This window comes from Protopterus annectens, chromosome 3.part1, assembly GCF_019279795.1.
Source record: "Protopterus annectens isolate FY-2018-M chromosome 3.part1, PAN1.0, whole genome shotgun sequence".
NCBI lineage: Eukaryota > Metazoa > Chordata > Ceratodontiformes > Protopteridae > Protopterus > Protopterus annectens.
Window position 1 is genome coordinate 166,682,478 of NC_056732.1, and position 21,050 is coordinate 166,703,527.

A 21,050-nucleotide genomic window follows, 5' to 3' on the forward strand; every position below is an offset into this window, starting at 1 on the left:
GGATCAAATGAAAGTGGGAATATCATCATCAAGAAGGATATGGGGCTCTATGAGAGCATGTAGACAGACAGAAAAGGAAGGGGGGAACAGGTTAGTCTGGAGGAGAACAGGAGCACATCCAGTGGTTAAAAAGTATTGTTTTAGTGCCTGTTTGTAGTTATGAGTATCATTGATAGATAGAATATGTTGAAGAAAAGAGTTCCAGTATTTTGCAATTTTGTAACAGTATAAGGAGCATCCATATGAGTTATGAGTTTTGTTAACTTTGAGTAGCACTTTATCTGCTGACCTATGAAATTTTAGGTTTGTATAGGGTTGAACAAGGTTAGATAGAGTTGGGCAGTGATCAGGTTTATACATGACTGTAGGGGAAGTTAGTAGTTGATTTAATGTAAGTAAGTTTGGGAGTTCTAACCAATTGAGTTGGTGGAGGGCAGTACAGTGGTGGGATTTTTGAGGCTGGTTAGCTGTAAATTTGGATATCTTGTTATAGCATGTTTTAAGGTTATTCATTTCTGTTTTGTGAAGGTTGGTAATATTTGTGAACAATAAAGTAGTGAAGATAAGAGGTAGGTTATTGCTGTTGCCAGTCTAGCATGGTTGGTAATAATACTTTCTTATTTTCTGTAAGAGCATCTAGAATGCTGGAAAATACCACATTTAGGGAAATGAACAGTGGCTTTAGCTCATGTGTTATATAAAACAATCATATATTTATAAGTTATGTGTTATGCATTTTATCACGCAAAAATAAACTTTGATTTAATGTTTATTGCTAAGCATTTTACAATATATCACAACCATGTACAGTAAGTAAATTGATAAATAAACAAATAAATATCCCATGAATGCACATTTACTAGTGATACCAACTTTATGAATATAGTTAAAAATGCCTAGTAATTTGACAAAAACATAATACCTAACATTACACAAACATAATTTTTTTTTCAGAAACAGAATTTACCCAGAGCTGAGAATGTGATATTGTATACAACTCATACAAACACCAAACTATTACTAATTGAAATCATGAATCATCCCTACACACTGATCTGTTACTGGAGTTAAAAGCAGTTGATATAAAATGTTTCGGGATCAAAATCTGGGACACCAAAACTATAATCTACCAAAGCTTTTCAACAATCTGAATGTAAGTTGTAATTCCCACATATCCAATAATCAAACTCAAAGGCCTACAACCATCTAGGTATGCTCAAAGCCAGTCATTCTCAGAAAGTCTCATTGTCACTACAAGGAAACTGATTGCATAACAAGCAACTTGCCAGCAGGCACCTTTAAGAAGGAATAACACAAGCACTGAAAAAAGAATCAACAAGCAAATAGCTTTGTGCCATCCGGGGAAATGTAGGAAAAGAGGCAATAACATCCAACAGAACCTCAAAATAAATAAAGCAATGTAATGACATAGGCACCCAGAGTACATAGGAGGAATGTTTCTAAGTGTTCCACAACTAGTCCACAACTAAACTAATATAAATAAACAGCCATGAAGTTGTACAGAGTAATTGTCTACAAATTAAGGCAGAAAGAAATAAAGTAACTGATTTATTCCAAATATTTCCATTGGCAGCCATATGTTACCATCTTATGTAAATGAAAATATACACCCTTACTGCGATTCAAAATTAAATACATTTGTTATTGATAATAATAATTATAATAATGACAACAATAATAATAACAATACAGTTTGAATGCCAGAATATAGGCTGTATATACGTTGTTTCTCAACTGCAACAAATATTAATTTTATAGAGAATAAAACTCACCACCCAGCAAACTAATTCAAGAAATAACAAGTGTAATAAAACAAAAATAAAAACTGAATTAGACATGACAAAAAAAACTATTTATTGTTATATAAACGTAAGCGCTTTCATGGTCTACCTAACTGCTTCATCAGACAACAGTCATAAAAAACGCAATGAAATTTAAACAAATAATCAACCAATAAAATCTCTCCAATTAATATTCATTAAGTGGCTTTTAAAGATATATTATTTAAACAAGAATAACTACATCATTAAGCTAAAACTTTAGGCATATTTTAAAACCTCATAAATGTATCAGATTTCAGAACCCAGATCATAAAAACAATTTCAATGTTATAATGTTCTAGCTTTCAAAAATGGTTTTAGTGAAACCTTATTATTTAAACCTGGAAACCATTTTTGAAAGCTAGAACATTACTGTGATGAATGTGGAATAAATAATAGCGACAGCAATATGTTTCATCTAATTGCTCTCAGGCACACATACTGCTTGCCTGCTCATGTAACTGCCCTTGAATTTCATATACAATTTGTCCTCATCCCCAAAGGCATACACTTTCTCTAGATACCCATACAATGTCAGACTGTGATCAATGTGAAACAAAACAGTGGCACAGCAACATAGTTCAACTTGCTACTTTCTTAAAAATGCACTCCTCTCCCTTATAAGCCATATACATAATTAATTTAAAAAGTGATTAAGTTATGCCCTGTTGCTTTCCCACAGCCTTCTTCTCTAATACCACCCTTAAGATTTGCCACATTCTGATTGCTTACCTCTTAGATGTTTGACTGTGATCAAACTGAAAGGAATAATGATCACAGTAATATAGTTACCTTGCTGCTCTCATACACATATACTGCTCCTTCCTATTAAGCAACATCACATTGACACTGATTTTATATGATCATATCTGACTAGTTTTCAGCACAATCTTTACCTCCACATCTCACCCATGTTTGGCCCTGGATGTCTGTCTATCACCAAAATGTCTCCAGTAGTATGTATGTCTTAACTCATTTCCCTAACTCTAGTCCCCATAAAAATAATAGAAAAATGCAAGACTGACTGCTGTAGATAGTGCATAGAATGTACATCTAATGTTTTGCCATTAATTGCTTTAATTTATGTATCTACAAGAGAAAACTATCCTGAAGATTGGGATGCCTACTTCCATTTGTAGCCAATAGTCAGAAGACTAGAAATTGTCAGCTAAGCAATGTATATAGTTGCTCTGTGCAACCAGTTTCAGGTGCTTACCTCACATGGTATCAAATCATGGAGTGGTTAGCAATGACCTATTACTGTGAGAAGGGGAATGGGGTGAGGTGAGAAACCATGCTAACCATTAGCTAGTGCTACTTTTCAGATGGGATTTCTTACTCACTTCAAATGGAAGCTTTAGGTTAATTATTTTTGTACAATTAATATGTCAGTGAAGTTGCTGTGCCTAAAATGCCCAATACATTCCTAGGATGTTTCAGATTCTAAGGTCATGTTCTGCTTCAGATGTTAGGATAACTTTATCTGTAATTTATGTATTTCAATTCCCAGCAAGAGAGACAAAGGTGACCAATGAGGTCCAAATGCAGAGATGACAAAATCAGCAAGCAAAGAAGAATAGTATTGCAGGAACTGGATTTGTCCTCAAGTCTTGGTGAGTACTTTAACAAGATGGAGCCTAAATTTATAAAATCACACCAAGATGACCCTAATATATAGACTTTATTTTATATAGCATATATCATGGATAGAAGTAGGTTAAAAATAAAAAGACAGCTAGGTGCACAAGTCCCAAGATAAAAAAGTGTCCAATCCTGGTAGGTGCACTGCTGACAGGACTGGAAAAAATGCCTGTGGAATCCTCAAGTCATAGAAACATTTGTACAGTGGTGTTAGGCCAGGCTCAGGAGGAGGATGGCCCCCTTGTTGCAGAAGGAAGTAGTAGTCGACAAAAAACACAAAAACTGACAAGCCAAAAAAGAGCCATCAAGATGACAAAGTGGACTACTGAAGATAAGAAATAAATTATGTATTGTTACTATTATGCAAGAAGCCCTGAATTTCCAGATTCAAGTTATTCAAAAATATTAAGAGAGAAATTAAAGGAAAGAAAAATACTTGCAAAAGAAAAACTATCAAAAACTTCATATTCTAATTTGTGTTTGTCAATACAACAGATTCATGAAAAACATTATGTAGAGAAACCCTGAGCTGTTTGGTAAAATAAGCAAATGAGGAAGTACATAAATATAAAGAACAAAACTTAGAGATTTTTGAAAAGTATAAAAAAGAAACATGGCCATGGGAAAGAAAGAGATCTGATATGGTACAATATTTATGCCAAGGAGAGCCAAACTAATCAATACAAAAAAGCAGCTCCAAAGATACTTGAAGAGAAATGTATATGACACACAGATATGGATCATTTCACAATATACAAAATAAGATCACAAAGGGGGAATGTAGAACAGAACGTTAGTAATGGACATGTTAAAGAAGTAGTAGCCAAAGTCATGGAATACCTGCAAAGTGAACAGCATAATAGATCAAGGAAACCCCAAAGTAAGGAGAAACAGGTGGAGTGGGAGACATCTGAAGAATTAATATGGACATGGTAAAGAAAATTATTTAATATGATGCAATATTTATGCAAAGGAGAAAGCAAAACTAATCAATACAAAAAAGGCACCAAAGATATTTGAAGAGAAATACTGGCAAAGGCATTCAGATATGGACAATTTTAATGTACAAAAGAGGATTATTAATGAAGAAGTTACAGAAATAGAAAATGAAGTTATGGATTACCTTGGAAGTAAAGGATTTATTATAGAAAATCCAACTCTGGCAACATCACACCATAATGGAGCAATATGAGTCCCTACATTAAGGAGAAACAGGTGAAACAGGAAGCATCTGATCAGTAGCCACATGAAGATACCCTGGTATCTTCAGTGGGAAGCCAGTACAGAAGTTCAGTTGGAGTTCCACAGCAAGAGAAGAAACAGGAAACAGTGACAAATCCGATGCAGTCAATGCTGTGGAGTGATAGGGCAGTAAGTTCCCGTATGAAAGAGCAAAAGATGACACAGGATGAAGCTGAAGAAGAAACATCACAGGAAGATGATTGGTAACTTTCTGTAAAATGCCTGCAGGAAACAGAGAATAAAGAATGTGCCCTCAGTTTAGAAGAAAAAGATCTAGAAGAAGAGTTGTCTGATGTAACAGAGCTGGATGAACATATTAAGATTGATGAAAGAAATAGATTACAGAAAGTCAATAAGACTTAAAATGTTAGAAGTCTGATAAAAAATAACTCGGTAATAAAGACTATTAACAGAAATTCATGTGTTACATCATTTGATAGCCTGGGAGGATATGGCTGACAGACCATGCTGCTTTGCCAGGGATGGACTGCACCTATCTCCTTTAGGCTTTCAGATATTGACAAGACCTTTTCCACCCCCACAGAGCCTTTTTAGTCAATGCCAAACTGATAAACCTACCAACTTAACTGAACCTATGAAGGAATATCTGAAAGTGGTATTGTGTAATGCTGGAAGTCTTAACCAGAAACTCCACTCTTTGCAATCCTTCCTCTCCCTGGAGAGTGTAGACATTCCTATAGTAATAGAGACATGACTAAAGTCACTGAGAGTACCCTAGCAGTTTAAGGTTATAATGCCTTTACACCTTTACACCAGCTACTGCATAGGACAGAACTAAAGGTGGAGGGGCCTCAGTCTATATTAAAACCAGTCTGACATCCAGACTAGTTAAAGTGCGTGACCTGCTGGAACTCATACATGTGCAACTTACCATAAACAGGGTTCTGTACCATATCTTTGCAACCTATAGGTCCCTCTCCATGTTCCAGGAAACCCATGCTATTTCAGTGTACTAGAGTCCCACACCATTCAACCCAATATGATATTCATGGGGGATCTCAACTACCCCTCTATAAACTGGGAATCCTACACCACTTCTAATGCACAAGCCCAGGGATTTCTAAACTTTGTTAATGCCAACATCCTGGAACATTTGGTCCATTCTCCTTCCAGGAGTACAAACTTTTTTAATCTTGTACTCATGAACATGGGGGGCTGATGTTCCTCACCCAATGTAATATCTTTGCTCATCAGATATGACCATAAGGCAGTATTACTTGAAATAAAAATTAAATCCAGGCATCCATTGAAACCAAAAATATTTTGGAACTACTCTAAGGCTAACCTCTGTCTACCAAGCAACACCTTGCTAAATTCCAAGCACCTCCAAATCCAGTAAACACCATAACATATACTGAACTATTTACAACATCTCTGTACAGCCATATTGATAGATGTACAGAGCGAGCTGTGCCCACTCATATTAAGAATAAGACAAACTCAAAAGACAAACCATTCTGCTGGAATCACAATATCAATCGGATATACAACAAAAAAAAATCTTGGCCAAGCATAGGAGGAGCAGAGTCATACATACTAAAAGCCCCCTGACCAGTCTAAACAGGCAGCTAAGAGGGTTAATTAGTACTTCAAAGGCTAAACTTGAAGAAAAAATAGCTTCTCAGTTAAAGGACAACAACAAAGATTTCTACAGCTATGTCTGTATCCTCAGGGGAAATACACAACAATGCACAGAACTTATTGTAAATGGAATCACCTACACAATGAACAGGAGGCCATTGCCAACCTTTGGCTGACAAGTTCAGCTCAAATTTCTCCCCCTACACCCTCTCCCCTGATATTCCAAAAGAAATACCACATAGCTCAATCCCCCCAACCATTACTAGGGAACAGGTCATCAATGAAGTTTCCAAGGCTAAAAACACTGCATTGATTAGCCCCTATGACATCCCAGGATGTTTAATAAATAGCATGAAATATGACCTCTCTCGTCCACTTGAATCACTTTTTCAGCTGGAGCTTTCAGTCAGGTTTTGTGCTCAAGTAATACTTTTCCCATGCCCAAAGGAGGTCCAGCCATTGATCCAAGTATCTACAGGCCCATAAGTCTTAACAGCCTCATATATAAGGCCATGGAAAGAATCATCATGTACATGAGAAATGAGGACTTGGGTAACTTGCAAATGCTGGACCCATCATAGTTCGGCTTTCTTAAAGAAAGGTCATGCCTATTAAATCTGGTGGACTTTTTTGAGAGGGTCACCAAAGCACTGGATGAAGGTAAGACAGTGATCACAGCTTACCTCGAACTGGCCAAGGCTTTTGATACAGTACCCCACTCAGGTATTATATGCAAGCTCACTAATTTAGGTATAAACCCTTTTGTCACCTGCTGGATAGCCAACTGGATCACTGATAGGATCCAGGAGGTCAAAATAGGTCACCTCCACCAAGAGCCAAGTCACTAGAGGAGTCCCCCAGGGCTTGCTACTAGGCCTGCTCCTTTTTGGCATATACTTCACTGAAATGGAAGCAAATGCTGAAGGTTTATGGCTAACTATGTTTGCAGATGATTGTAAGCCAGGGGTTATCATTGACGCCCCTGCAGACTCTAGCATTCTTCAAGAAGGTATGTCTCTGACTAACAAATGGTGCCAAAGCAATGGTCTTAAACTCAATGCTAGGAAAAGCATAATTGTACCCACTGGGAAATAAACAATCCCAGCTAATTACCAAGTTGATAATACAGCCCTAAGAGTCGATCCAGTGGTCAAGGATCTGGGTACGCACATAGACAGTAGCCTTATCTCCGACCACCATGTGGCCACAATGGTGAGGAAATCATTTTATGTAGTGCAGCTTAGCAGTGTATGTAATCTAGGGCCAAGCAGGTCATTATCCCACTGTATTTCACCCTTATCAGACCAATCATAGAGTACAATGTTCACTTTGGTATGTACCTGACCAGGCATATGCCACAACTAGAGCGACCTCAGAGCTTCCTCACAAAAAAGAATACAAGGCATAACGCACCTGCCTTATGCAGAGCACCTTAAAGCCCTTTCCTTCTACGCATTCTCTAACAGAGCGTTGAGGGGTGATGTATGCCTGTCATAAAAGGCATCCACAAACCCGATTATGAATCTCCTAAATATTCATAAGTCAAAGAGTACCAGAAATACAAGGTCTACAGATTTGAATTTTGTCTGTGAATTAAACAGAACATGCTGGACAGACAGATACATGTCACAGAGACTGACCCTCCTATAGAAGAGGCTTCCTATCCAGGTGAAGCTAAGTTTGTCTATTACCCATTTCAAGTGCAACCTAGACTAGTGGATGGGGAATAGGAAATTTACATCAGGCCTGTCACCCATGTCCCTTATGGACAGAGGTAGCTTATAAATACCTAGCCCTTAATGTCATGTTTGGATACAGGGCATCATTATTCCTTCTGGAAAACTTAGCTAGGCTTAGAAAGGCCTCCCCCCAGGTTGTTAGCTTAGTAACAGTCTATGAATCTATAACAGAAGTAAATAGGATATATTACTGTGCAGCTAAACTGATAACAGATAAAGTCTTACCACATAAATACAAGGCAGTAAAAGAAAGGAAGGGAATAAATCAAATGTTATTTTGGAAGTATTGAACAGAGAAAACTATAAAGCAATTAAGACAAGAAGTGTCATTGTTAGAAGAGTTTAGAAAAGGGAACAGATCAACAAAAAATACTTAGAACAATAGACATGATAAAAGCAATGTGCAGCATTAGAACAGATCAGGATCTAACATATATTGTTGCAAATAATAAACTAAAGATATCAGCACAGGCATAAAAACTTAGAAGATATACAGATAAATATAAAGGAAAAGTACAAAATAAGCAATTCCTTGATGACCCCCCAAAAAAAGTTTTATAGACAATTGGGAAACAAAGCAAAAGAAATAGAAACACTACCAAAAAAGAAAGAAAGAAATAGATACATTTTGGAGAAATATCTATGAAAACCCTATGGAACATAACACAGATGCTGAATGGATAGAAGAAGTAAAAGAAACAGTAAGAAGTTCAAATGTACAGGATATAAATGGGTGAATAATGGCCAGAAAAAATTGAAGCAAAGTTAAGAAAAGCTCCTAAATGGAAAACTCCAGGCCCAGATACAGTACCTAACTTCTGGCTAAAAGTATTGACATCTTTATACAAAGATTTAATCCTGAGTAAGAACTACTTATATGTGCATCCCAAACAGAAGCCAACCTGCTTAACAACAGGAAAAATCATACTCCTCATTCAAAGTGGACATGCAAGCTATCCTAAAAACTATACACCAATAACTTGCCCTCTAATGATGTATAAAATATACACTGGAATTGATGCTGACAGAGTTTCTAGTCATTTAGAAGAAAACTCAAGCATGGCAATAGAACAAAAGGGTTGTTGTTGTTGTTTTTCTTTCGGCTTTTCCTGGTTAGGGGTCACCACAGTGAAACTCCGGTCCGCTAATGATTGGCAGTCGATTTTTACAGTGCCGAGGTGCCAGCCTGATGCCCAACCTTCAACGAAGGCACGCCTATTCATGCATGTCTTTTGAATGCCACTCGACCGCGGGGAGGACATGCAGACTCCACACAGAAGACGCTCCAGCCAAGAATCGAACGGGAGTACCTCTTGCTGTGAGGCGACAACGCTACCGCTGCACCACTCCGGCTACTAGAACAAAAGGGTAGCAAAAGAAATTCACATGGAAGAAAGGATCATTTGCTGTTAAATAAAGTCACAATGGAGAATTGTAAAAAGGGGAAGAATCTAAGTATGGCATGGACAGATTACAAAAAAGCATTTGACAGCATCCCACATTCATGGATACAGGAATGCTTACAGATGTATAAGATCTATAAGATTAAAATGATAAGATATAAAGCAACGTGAGCAGGAGAGAGGGTATAAATATTTGGGAATTGATAAAGGCTTGACAATAAAACATGAACAAATATGAACAAAACTCAGTAAGGAATATTTTAGAAGACTAAAATTAACAATGAAAACAGCCTGTCATCTATAAACCAATTTGCTCTTCCTATTCTAACTTACAGTTTTGGAGTGATTGACTGGCCCTAAAAGGTTTTGTATCAGTTGGTCAGGAAAACAAGAAAAATGCTTCATGCTTATGAAATGATATATAAAAATCAGTGTATACCAAGATTATATATTTCTCATTCTGTATGAGATATTGTCCTCCTCAAAATCGATTACATGTATAGATCTGTAATTGTAGGACTGCATACGTATCTGTTGACCTCACCAAATCCAAATATAGTGAAAGCTCAGAAAAATAAAGAGAACAAATCTAAAATGAATTCCCTGCTTAGTTTAGCAGAAGCATATTGGTGTCAAGTAGGAATGGAAATCAAACCAGAAGTAGATAAAAAGACAGCAACTGAATGTGCCAAAAAACAAAAGAAAGAATATAAGAAGGATCAGATAAGAAGGCAAGAAATGTGGAAAATGCATAAATACAGTTGCAAGTACTCCTGGAATAAACTCATATCAATCAGGATCTCATGCAGGAATAGTTAAGGAGAAGTGAATTTAAACCAAAAGATGAAAGGTTAATATTAGAAGCCCAGGTAGTGGATGACATACATGATGGTCTACAAAGTCCATTGAACATGTAGGAGAAACAGACAAATGTAGGTTTTGTAAAACAGAACAGGAAACAGTTGCAAATCTTGTTGCAGGGTGTGATAGACTAATGGCAGAGGGTCTGTATACTGAAAAGCATAATAATGTGGCAAGACTGTTGCACTGAGGATTGTGCAAACATTACAATACTGAAATACTGAAGCACTGGAAACATGAGCCACAAAGCATTATAGAGAATGATGAATTTATCTTTATCATAAGGGATCACCCATTATCAACAGTTCAAAAATAGATGCAAGAAAACCAGATATAGTAGTCCATAAAAAGAAGACAAAAGTAGCATTGATTACTGAAATTGCTACACCCAGTGATTACAGAATCTTAAGTACAGAGAGAAACAAAGTCATGAAATACCAGGATCTGCAGTCAGAAACAAGGGCAAAGTGGAAGGATACCCCGACAATTCCAATAGTAGTAGGATCAGTGGGTCTCATAAAAAAGAATTGACAGTCTTATTTAGATATGCTATGGATACAGGTAACTCCAAGTGAATTGCAGAAGGAGTCATTTCAGGGTATGTTGAGAGTGCTGAGAAGAGCACTTTGGCTAACATCAAAGACTGAAACAATACTAAAACTTCAATCATACTTTCACTTAGAAATGGGGTGCATTCCCATCATGGTATTATAAACCCAAAATACCTGGAGAAATTAAACCCAGTGCTGTTCATTTAAAGTCAGTAATTAATAATGTGTGATAAAAAATAGCAAAACAAAAGTCACAATGTATAGACACATTGCTGCCATCAAAAATTCAGTGTCTACACCTGCATCTTCTGACAGACAAGCTTCTGGCATTAAAGGTGACTTGATTGCATAAGGCTTCACTGGAAGTATATCTAGAATATGGTCTAAAGTTAAGGAGCATATCTAGCAGGCATAAATACACAGCAAAACACTCCTGCTGATGTATTAGTGTGATGAATAGCAAGACTCTGGATCTTTGTTTGAAAGCTGGTGCGTCATAAAAACTGACTCTACAAACAGTGAGGCCATAAAAGCAATGGTTCATCTTACTGAGTGATCACAACATCAAAACATGGAATGTCAAAAACTTATGGAAGCAGACAAGACAATATCCCTGCTACACAAAACTAAAGAAACACAAGTCAGTTTAATAGCAAGAGTGTTTCGCAGGGGGGCTTGCCTGCACCCCCACACCTCTGCTCATAATATATACTAACTCTGAGATCAGAGAATCTCTGGTGAAAGGGCATTATTGACCTAAATATCTGTCTACTCACTTTTGTGCACTAACACATTGTTACCTGCTGCTATAACTTCTCAGTGACCCATGTTTCTATGTTCAAACCACTTGATAAGGGGAGGGTCAGACTTTATGGTCTTGAAGTTTTAAGAGTCAACATTGTGGTGCATCGACTTTCTGACAGGAACTCACACACACACACACACACGCACACACGCACACACATGCACACACGCACACACGCACACACACACACACACACACACACACACACACACACACACACACACACACACACACACACACACACACACACACACACACATATATTACCAACTCTAAGATCACACAAGTAAGTGAGAGCAAAGCAGTACTCACTTTCTCAGTCTGCGCTGCATCTAGCCACCATATCAGGATACTGGCAATCTTTTATAGTTTCATAGGTTCATAGGTAGGTACTAGGCTATCAGCCCTGGGGCCTATATAAGCCTAGCCAAAAAGGTTCCCTGGCTTTCGCCACCCAAGAAAATTATTTTCCTGTGCCCCTGTCAAGCAGTGCCGTAGAAGTGATCTCCAGGGTGAATTTTCCATTTCCCATCCAGTCGTCAAGAATTTTCTTAAAGAGGGCCAATGAGGAGCTTTGCTTGACATGAATGGGTAGTTTGTTCCAGAGCATGGAAAGTCTCTGAGACAGGAATCTATCCCTCCAGCATGTTCTGTTTATTGTAGTGACAAGGTTTAGGTCCCTGGAGCATGTGGTTCAGAGAGATTGGGATTTCTTTAAGTTTAGAATGTCCAACAGCTCTGGGTTTGACATAGCTTTGTATGTTAGGCAGAGATCCCCTGTGAGTCGGCGATATGCAATGGAGTAGAGTTGGAGTTTTTTGAGATGGTCTGCATATGGCATCTGTTTGAGGCCAGTAATCCTCTTAGTGAGGTATTTTTGTGGCCTTTCCAATTGTTGTAGGTGTCTTGTGAGATACATGCCAAATGGGGCATTGTACTCTATAATGGGTCTGATGAGGGATGAGTATACAGGAACAATGAGTTCCTTTTTTCTAGAGGAGAACTCTGTTGTGATGAGTTGTGCCATGTAGAAGGATTTCCTGACTACTGTGGCGATGTGGTTATCAAAGGAGAGACTACTGTCCACCTGAGTCCCGAGGTCTCTTATCACACTTTCAGTGTTTAGTGAGCTACCGCCTATGTGGTAGTTCATGGGTACCGAGTTTTTCCCAAAGGGGATGACAATGCACTTCTTGGCATTGAGCTTGAGGCCATGACTTTGACACCAAGCATCTGTCTCTGTGAGGCCCTTTTGTAGAATGTCTACATCATTAGGTGATTCTATTATGGTTCCCAGTTTGTAGTCATCTGAGAACTTTGTTAGCCAAAGACCTTCTGTGTTGGCCTGCACTTCAGAGAAGTAGATGCTGAACAAGAGAAGACCCAGGACCCTACCCTGCGATACTCCACTAGTCATTGGTCTGATGTCGGACTTGGAGTCGGCTACTTTTACTGTGTGGGTTCTGTCAGTGAGCCAGCTGGCCACCAATCTTGTGACATAGGGATTTATGCCCAGTTTAGTGAGTTTATCTTTAATTCCAGAGTGGGGGATGGTATTGAAAGCCTTGGCAAGGTCAAGATAGGCTGTGTGCATTACCTTGCCCTCATCTATGGCTCTAGTGACTGCTTCAAAGAAGTCAATCAGGTTTAGTAGACATGATCTACCTTTTACAAACCCAAACTGAGTGGGCTCCAGGGTTTGGAGGTTACCTATATCTTTGTTTATAAGCTCCTTGATGATACGTTCCATGGCCTTGCAGACCAGGCTCATCAGGCTAATGGGGTGATAGTTTCTGGGGCCCATGATGGCACCCCTTTTATGGACTGGGATAACCGTTGCTGTACACCATTCAGTAGGCACATAGCCTGAGGTGAGGCTATGATTGAACATGGTACTTAGGTGGGGTGCCAGTTCATTCTGTAGTCCATGCAGTATGCAGCCTGGGATGTTGTCTGGTCCCATGGATGCTGTGTTCTTGGCTTTGGAGAGTGTGGTCTTTACTTGTTCATCCATGATTACAGGGGCTTTGCATTCTTCCAGTATTAAGATGGGCCCTTTGGAGGGTGAGAGGGGGGTAAAGTTAGCACTGAACCTATCTGCCAGGATGTTGGCAATATTGATTAGTTCTGTATATTTAGTGCCATTGTGCTGTAGCTCAGAGGAGATCTGAGTGTTGCCATTGAGATTCTTGACATAGCTGTAGAATGGTTTGTGGTTGTCTTTGGAATCAGTGGAGATTTTATTTTCATAACTGGCTTTGTAGGATTTTATGAGGGATCTCAGCTTATTGCTGAGGCTGACCAGGGAGTTCCTCCAATCTTGGGATTTTACTCTTTTTTACAACAGCTTCTTCCTTCTGTTGTAGAATTTGTTTATGGCAGGGGACCACCAGATTAGCTTCCTTTTTTTTGGAGGATAGCATCTTGGTTCTGTTGGGGATGGCACAATCCATGCACTCATGTATGTGCTTATACAGTGCATTTGTGTAAGATTCAGCAGTCGTACCTCTATTTTCCATCTGCATGGGTGCCATGAAGTTTGCCACTTCTGTCTTAAGAAGCATGAAGTTGGCTTTGGAGTAGTTTTTGATGGTGGTTTCCTTAATGGGGGGTGAAGGTGGGATATGGATGTCTAGGGTGATTAGCTTGTGGTCGGATCTGACCAGCGAGGAGTTGACCTCTGGTGTGGAACACCGGTTACCCATATTGGTAATGACCAAGTCTATGATATTGCTGCCCCTGGTGAGGGTGTGGACAAACTGATCCTAGGCATTAGAATTTTTGAATTCCAGAAAACGTTGAGTGAATGAGTTGGTACATAAGTAGTTTTCCCAGTTGATGGTGGGGTAGTTGAAACCACCCATAATTAAGGTATTGGGTCATACCTTAATATTTTCCAGTATCTTAAGAAATGAAGAGTGGGAATCCTGGGGCATGGTGGGGGATCTGTAACAAGCTACAACTTGGATTGCAGTCTTCCCCAGTGTTAGTTGCACTTGGATAATTTCAGATGCATTATGTTGAGCAACTAGCCTGGAGGTGCTTATATCCTTAATGTATATGGACATGCCTCTGCCTTTAGTGTTCGGTCCAGGTTAGGTGGCCGAAAGGTGTGGTATGAATTATAGCCTGGTAATGCAGGGGTGCTCTCTGGAGCCTTGAACCAGGTCTCTGTCACTGCACAAATGTCGATGCTCTCCATTTTAAGGAGTGCCTTGAGTGAGGTTTAGACTTCTGGCATTGAGTAGCATTACCCTCATAGTTTTCTTGCTTGTACCTGTTACGGTGGTGAATTTAGCATTTGAACCTTGCCAAAAAAAAGGCACTATAGGGGTGGCAAGAGCCTTATCCAGTATCCAGAATCCCAGGGGTGACAGGTGCAGGCCATCTCTGGCAAAGGATCATGGTCTGTCGACTATGTCATCCCAGGCAGACAGATACTGGATCCCCTTAGAATGACTTAGGCTTGACATTCTGAGTGCTGATCACCTATCCAGTGACAAACAATAGAGCTCTTGTTTCAACTTGCTATGTGACCATAGTGGATAAAGACACATCAACCTACCTGGAAAATTACCTGTACATTTTACCTGGGAAACATTCCTAAGTAGACTTATAGTAACATTTTATCAACCAAATGCATGCATGGGAAAGGTACTTGCTTAGACATTTACCCACTGTCCCCTCTAAGCTGCAACCCTTCACTTCCTAGAGAAGGGCACACTTCAGATCAAATGCATGGCCACATACACGTCAGTAAAAGACTTTGCTCCCATGGGAAATGTAAAGCTCTTATGGAATTGTATTTAATCAATTGTGATGAACTATTCTACATTTGTGATTGTAGACGCTATTGTTCAGCAGACAACACCCCATTATAAGTTGCTAACTGCTTAATACTATCTTCTGCCACTGCCTCTCAGAAGATGGCAAATGACAGTCATGTCATAAGAAGTAAAATGACAATGACTCGCCAGTGAAGACAGCAGGGTCATACGATGCCTTTGTTTACACATAAATTCACATGATTTCTGAAGGTGGGATTAAGGGAGGAAGCAGCAGGAAATCAGTCATAATGCAGTGTTTCACTGCATGCGTTTTCATATTTATGTGGTAGTTTTTAGGCTGGCTACATGATGAAAGGAACTAAGGAATCTCCTGTATCAAGTTTTTGCAAAGGTTGTATGTTGTAAATTTAGACAGTGGTCTAATATGTCAATCAAATTTTGACGGAGGGAATAAAATAACTGACAAACTTGCAGTAGTGTACAGAATAAGGAACTAGATGATATAAACCAAGTGGATGTAGCCTATGATCTGACAGGTATGTTTTACATTTTGCTTATAACAATTCGTTCTAACACTGGTCTTTTATTGATGATTAGTCTTGGTTGGACAGTTATTTTCTAAAATCTCCTTATTTTGTGCTCTCAGCATGAACAATTAAAGGAGGGAACATTGCATCCAGCCATGTTTTACAACTGTAAAATTATGGATGTGTACAGTAACCAGCATGCACTGCTGTGAGTCATACAGTCATGTGGTGTAGATGGTCTACTTCCCTGTATAGTAATGTTTTGGCATCAGCATGGATGAGTTGCCTGTGTAATATACATTTGGACAGATGCTATCTGTATTTAAGATTCCCCAATAGGCCTTACAACCAGAGGTGCCATGGTGCATGGCAGTACCACAGCAGGCCACACGTAGGTGCAGAACAACATTGGATGTGTCACTGGCATGCATGGGTATTTAGAAATGCATTTATGTAGGCATGCCTTTGGGTATCACAGGGTGACTGACTATGACCTATGATGTTTGTCGACATGTTTCAGCATCTGGAGTACATGTGGCACAGTGGTATCAGTCATATCAGATTGATTCCATATTTCCACATTTGCCATATGAGATACAATAACATTACTTGTACCATAAGTGTCAATAAGGAATTTGACTTGCTGATGTAACCTGATATATTTCTGTATGACTCTGACCACTACTCTTTCAATAACACTGTTTACAAACTCAGACTGTCACCCCAACATGTTGCATTAAAAATACTGCACATGTCCAAGCTTGACCCCCTGCATAGTTAAGACATGTATGCTTCCTCCTCAATAAAATGAAGTTCCATTAACCTTGTCAGGATGAAGGCACTTGTGTTTTCAAACACACTGGCATACATTTCTGTTGTAAATATTATAGTAGAAAGTTGCAGTCTTTTTTTTTGCCTCTGCAGAAATATGCAGACAATGTGTACTTAACTGAGTCAAACTAAATACATCACTATACCCTAGGATACCATTATCCAGTAATTTCATCTCCATGTACATCAGTCACTGAAAAGAACCATGTTATGCATAGACTTCTTCACACAGTACCGTCACGTGTGTGTACATGTATCTGATGTTTTACAGACTATAACTTCTCATAGTTGTCACACAGCCAAACACAATCATATGGTGAATTACATTAACTGTCAGCTGAGTTTGTTATGACAATTGTCTCCACATGTTATGATACATGATATCAGGCATATACTGATGCATTATGAGGGCTCACATCATAATGTTGACACCCTGTAATGTCTTATTTGAAACAGATATCTGTTCTGTGCTGCAGTAGCTTTAATATCATCATCATCAACCCCCTTTTATCCAATTTTCTACATGGGTCAGGGAGTCATCTCAACTGTCACCATCTCTCTCGATTCAATGCCACTCTCCTACATTCTTTGACAGTCTTGCCTGACCATTGTAGGTCTCCTTACACACAGTCTCTCCATTTCTTTGCTTGATGTACTCAGTCCCTCTTGCCTTCTTCCTGTCTGTCCCAAATCTTCTTCACTTGATTGCCTTCTGCATTTTTGAACATTTGTCTAAACCACAGTAATCTGTTCTCTTTGACCTTCTCTGCCATCGAAGTTTCTTGGGCTTCAGTTCTGATGTCCACATTTCTTCAGCTGTCCCACAGTTACACTCCTACCACCTACCTTAGGTACTTCACCCCATCACCTCTAGCTTCCTCATCTGCTCTACCTTTACTGCCCAGGTTTCTGTACCACACAATAATACTGGTGCACCACTGTTTGGCACACCTTACTTGTCAGCTTCTTTGGCATCCTTTTGTCATACACTACCACTGACACTATGTGCCAGTTGATAGCAGCCCCTCTAACTCTAACTTTGACCTCTTAATTCAGACTTCCCTTCTGCTCAGTCACCCCTCCCAGATACTTGAAGCTTTTAACCTGTTTCACTATTTTCTCTTTTGTATCAATTCTCAGCTTTGTCTGATTTTCCCACTTGCTGCCATTACAACTTACTTATCTTTTCTCAGTTTTATCCCATGTGGCTTCAGATTTGCATTCCATTCCATTCCCTCATCATTGAAGTTCCTGTTTAGAATCTGCCTGTAATACTACATAATCTGCACTCAGCAACTTTGTTGATCTGTCCCCTCCAATCTGTTTGCTAATGTAGTCCATCACCAGAATGAACAGCAGCAGTGCGGAACTGAAGCCTGATACATGCCCACTTCCACTGGAAGCCCCTCTGTGAGTGCAAACACTTTCTGTACGTGTCTTCTTGTTTCCTTGTACATAGCCTGCACTAATTCTACCAATGTTTCCAGGACTTTGAACCATCGCAGTACTGCTCAAAGCTTCTTTATTGGGACCTTGTCATATGCTTTCTCCAAGTTTAGAAATGCCCAGTTGGATACTTTCCTCATCATCTCTAGCTTTTTCACAGCTATCTGTCTCACTGCAAACATCAGGTTGGTTGTGCTACTTCCTAATCTGAATCTAAACTACACATCTCCCATTTTACATTCTATGACTGCATATTTGTTTATTAGTCACCCACTCCAGAACTTTCATGAAGTGTGACAGGAGTTTGATACCTCTACACTGCCCTCAGTTGTGAATGTCCCCTTTGATCTTGTACCCTGGCACAAGTATGCTTATTCTCCAGTCATCTGGGATACATTTTTCTCTTCATACTGCTATGAGTACCCTGTGGGAGTTATTTCTCCCCTAACTCACCCAATCCAGTAGCTGGATCTGAAACATATAAATATGATGACACCTATTATTGTCTGTGTCATTGTAGGTACAAGTAACCCATATGTGTATTATGCTTCCATAGCCAGCATTATGTTACTGTTCATGGTATTTGTTGAATGAGTTAGTAACATTCTATGAACCACATGCATCTGGCACTATGGGTGACATAAGCAGAAAAGGAACAGGATTTTCTGCAGTCTAATAACCACCTAGGCACTAACTCTACTGGGGTCACATGAGTGACGATAGAGTACCACTGTCAATTGATACTATATAGTAGTGCTTGACATGTATTCATCAGTGTGCTTCTGTCAGCAACACAGTTCCTGCCTATGTGGACTGTTACAACTCCCCTGCACATTTATATTATTCTGTAACCATTATGTAGTGCATGCAGCACTATGATTAATTATTTATTGGCAGCGGGGTATTGCATATCATGGCATGTATGTGGCTTGCTGCATTGCTGCTGCTTATTAATGTTACTAAAAGTGTTGTTTAATGACTATAACATTGCACCTGTATCCATCCTATTGAGCATAGCTGTCACACAGACATACAACACCTGGCATCATGACTTTCAATGGTTGAACATCACAGGGCATTCATCACACTAATTTCAGCCTCTTGTTCAGCCAAGCTATGCAGGGAACTGTCCAAACTCTGCTGTACATCTTTTTTGGTGTTGATAGTATGTATGGTTTGTTTGCATATATACAGACAGTGCTTCACAGTATTGCCCCCCAGAACACTGTTACAGAAATGGGTGCTGAACATGTCCTGCAATGGAAGTATATGAATTCACCAAGGACATAATGGTGGGGCCATGTTAACATGCCTGCTTAAAGGAATCCAGCTGTGGCATTGCCACATACAACAGGTATCTCTTGTGTTACAGCAGCATGTATCACAACATGTGTGTACTTGTTATTACAGTCTATATCAACAACAGACAAGTGAGTATGCTCTGTTTTTACATACCACACACAAAGGGTATGTTCACATATGCGGTATTGGTCTACATATACATTAGTCTGCACATCTGTACTGTACAACCACAATCCCATGTTGGGTACATGCCAGACTTCATCGAGTCATGGTTATTCTGTTACCTGTTACTCAAACTGGCTGGTACAGACTAAGCATGCTCTGTATCATTGCCTTTCCATGTACCATGCATCACATAATGGGAAGAAGACATGATTAGGCTCATTAATTCACAAAGAACATGGAGGGATATGATCGCTCCTCTGATGATAACCCTGTTATTATGTGTTCAAGACATTTCCTCTTGAAGTGAATCTTGGCATCTATGTCAAATTGTTATGGTCAGGTCTTGCCCTGCAGTAGCATGTAACAGGTTTTTTTTTTCTGATTTTGGAACGTAATCATGGTGCACTACATAATGGTTACACATGCATTCTAACCAATACAGCTATCCAATTGATATTACTAAGTATTTCTACTGGATTGATAGTAGATTTTCATGACTGGTTGCTATTTTGTGAGATAAGGTGCATAATATGCTGTTATCTGTGCTTTGTTGCACATATTGTCTGTGTGTTCTACACTGTATGCAGTACACTTATATTTTGTATCACCTGTGGCAACTGTGAGCAATGGCTTTGGTTGCCCCAAACTTGTGCCTACATCAAACCTTTGAGATATGCATTCTGATTATCTCTGTGAAGCAGCAATTTTCACCAGTTTTAAGTTTAATTATGCATTGTTTAAAACTTCAATAACATGACTTTGACAAAACATGTAATTAAATAGTATCTGCTTTATTGTTTAGCACTGGAAGGAAGCAGGCATAGTGTAAGTAGAATGGAAGGCCTAAACAAAAGTTATGACTGCATACAGTGCATGGAATCTAAAAGCCAGCTTAAGTTAATGGTTGGAAAGGGAAAAAGCAAGTGAGTGACTTGGCATGAAGCAATTTTGTTTCCAGTCATTGACTTGTGTTTGCTCTGGAATCTCTGCCCTTCTCATTCTGTTGTTGTAAATGTGCCATCATCCATATGTTAAAAATTTACTGGCTGCTTTAGCTCCCTTCTCTACTATAAATAATTTCTCAGATATGATCTGATTGCTATTCCTTCTGCTTACTGAATTAAATTGTAGTTTACCTTTGCTGTCAGCTAATAGCAATGAACTTTTTCCTCTGCTGATCTGGTAGCTAATAATTTTCATATACTTAAACTAAAAACAACTAGTCTGATATTGGTGTAAAACAAATTGAAACTTCTTAACCCTTTTCATGGGCATGAAACTAGAAACCACGTATTAATAGAAAGTT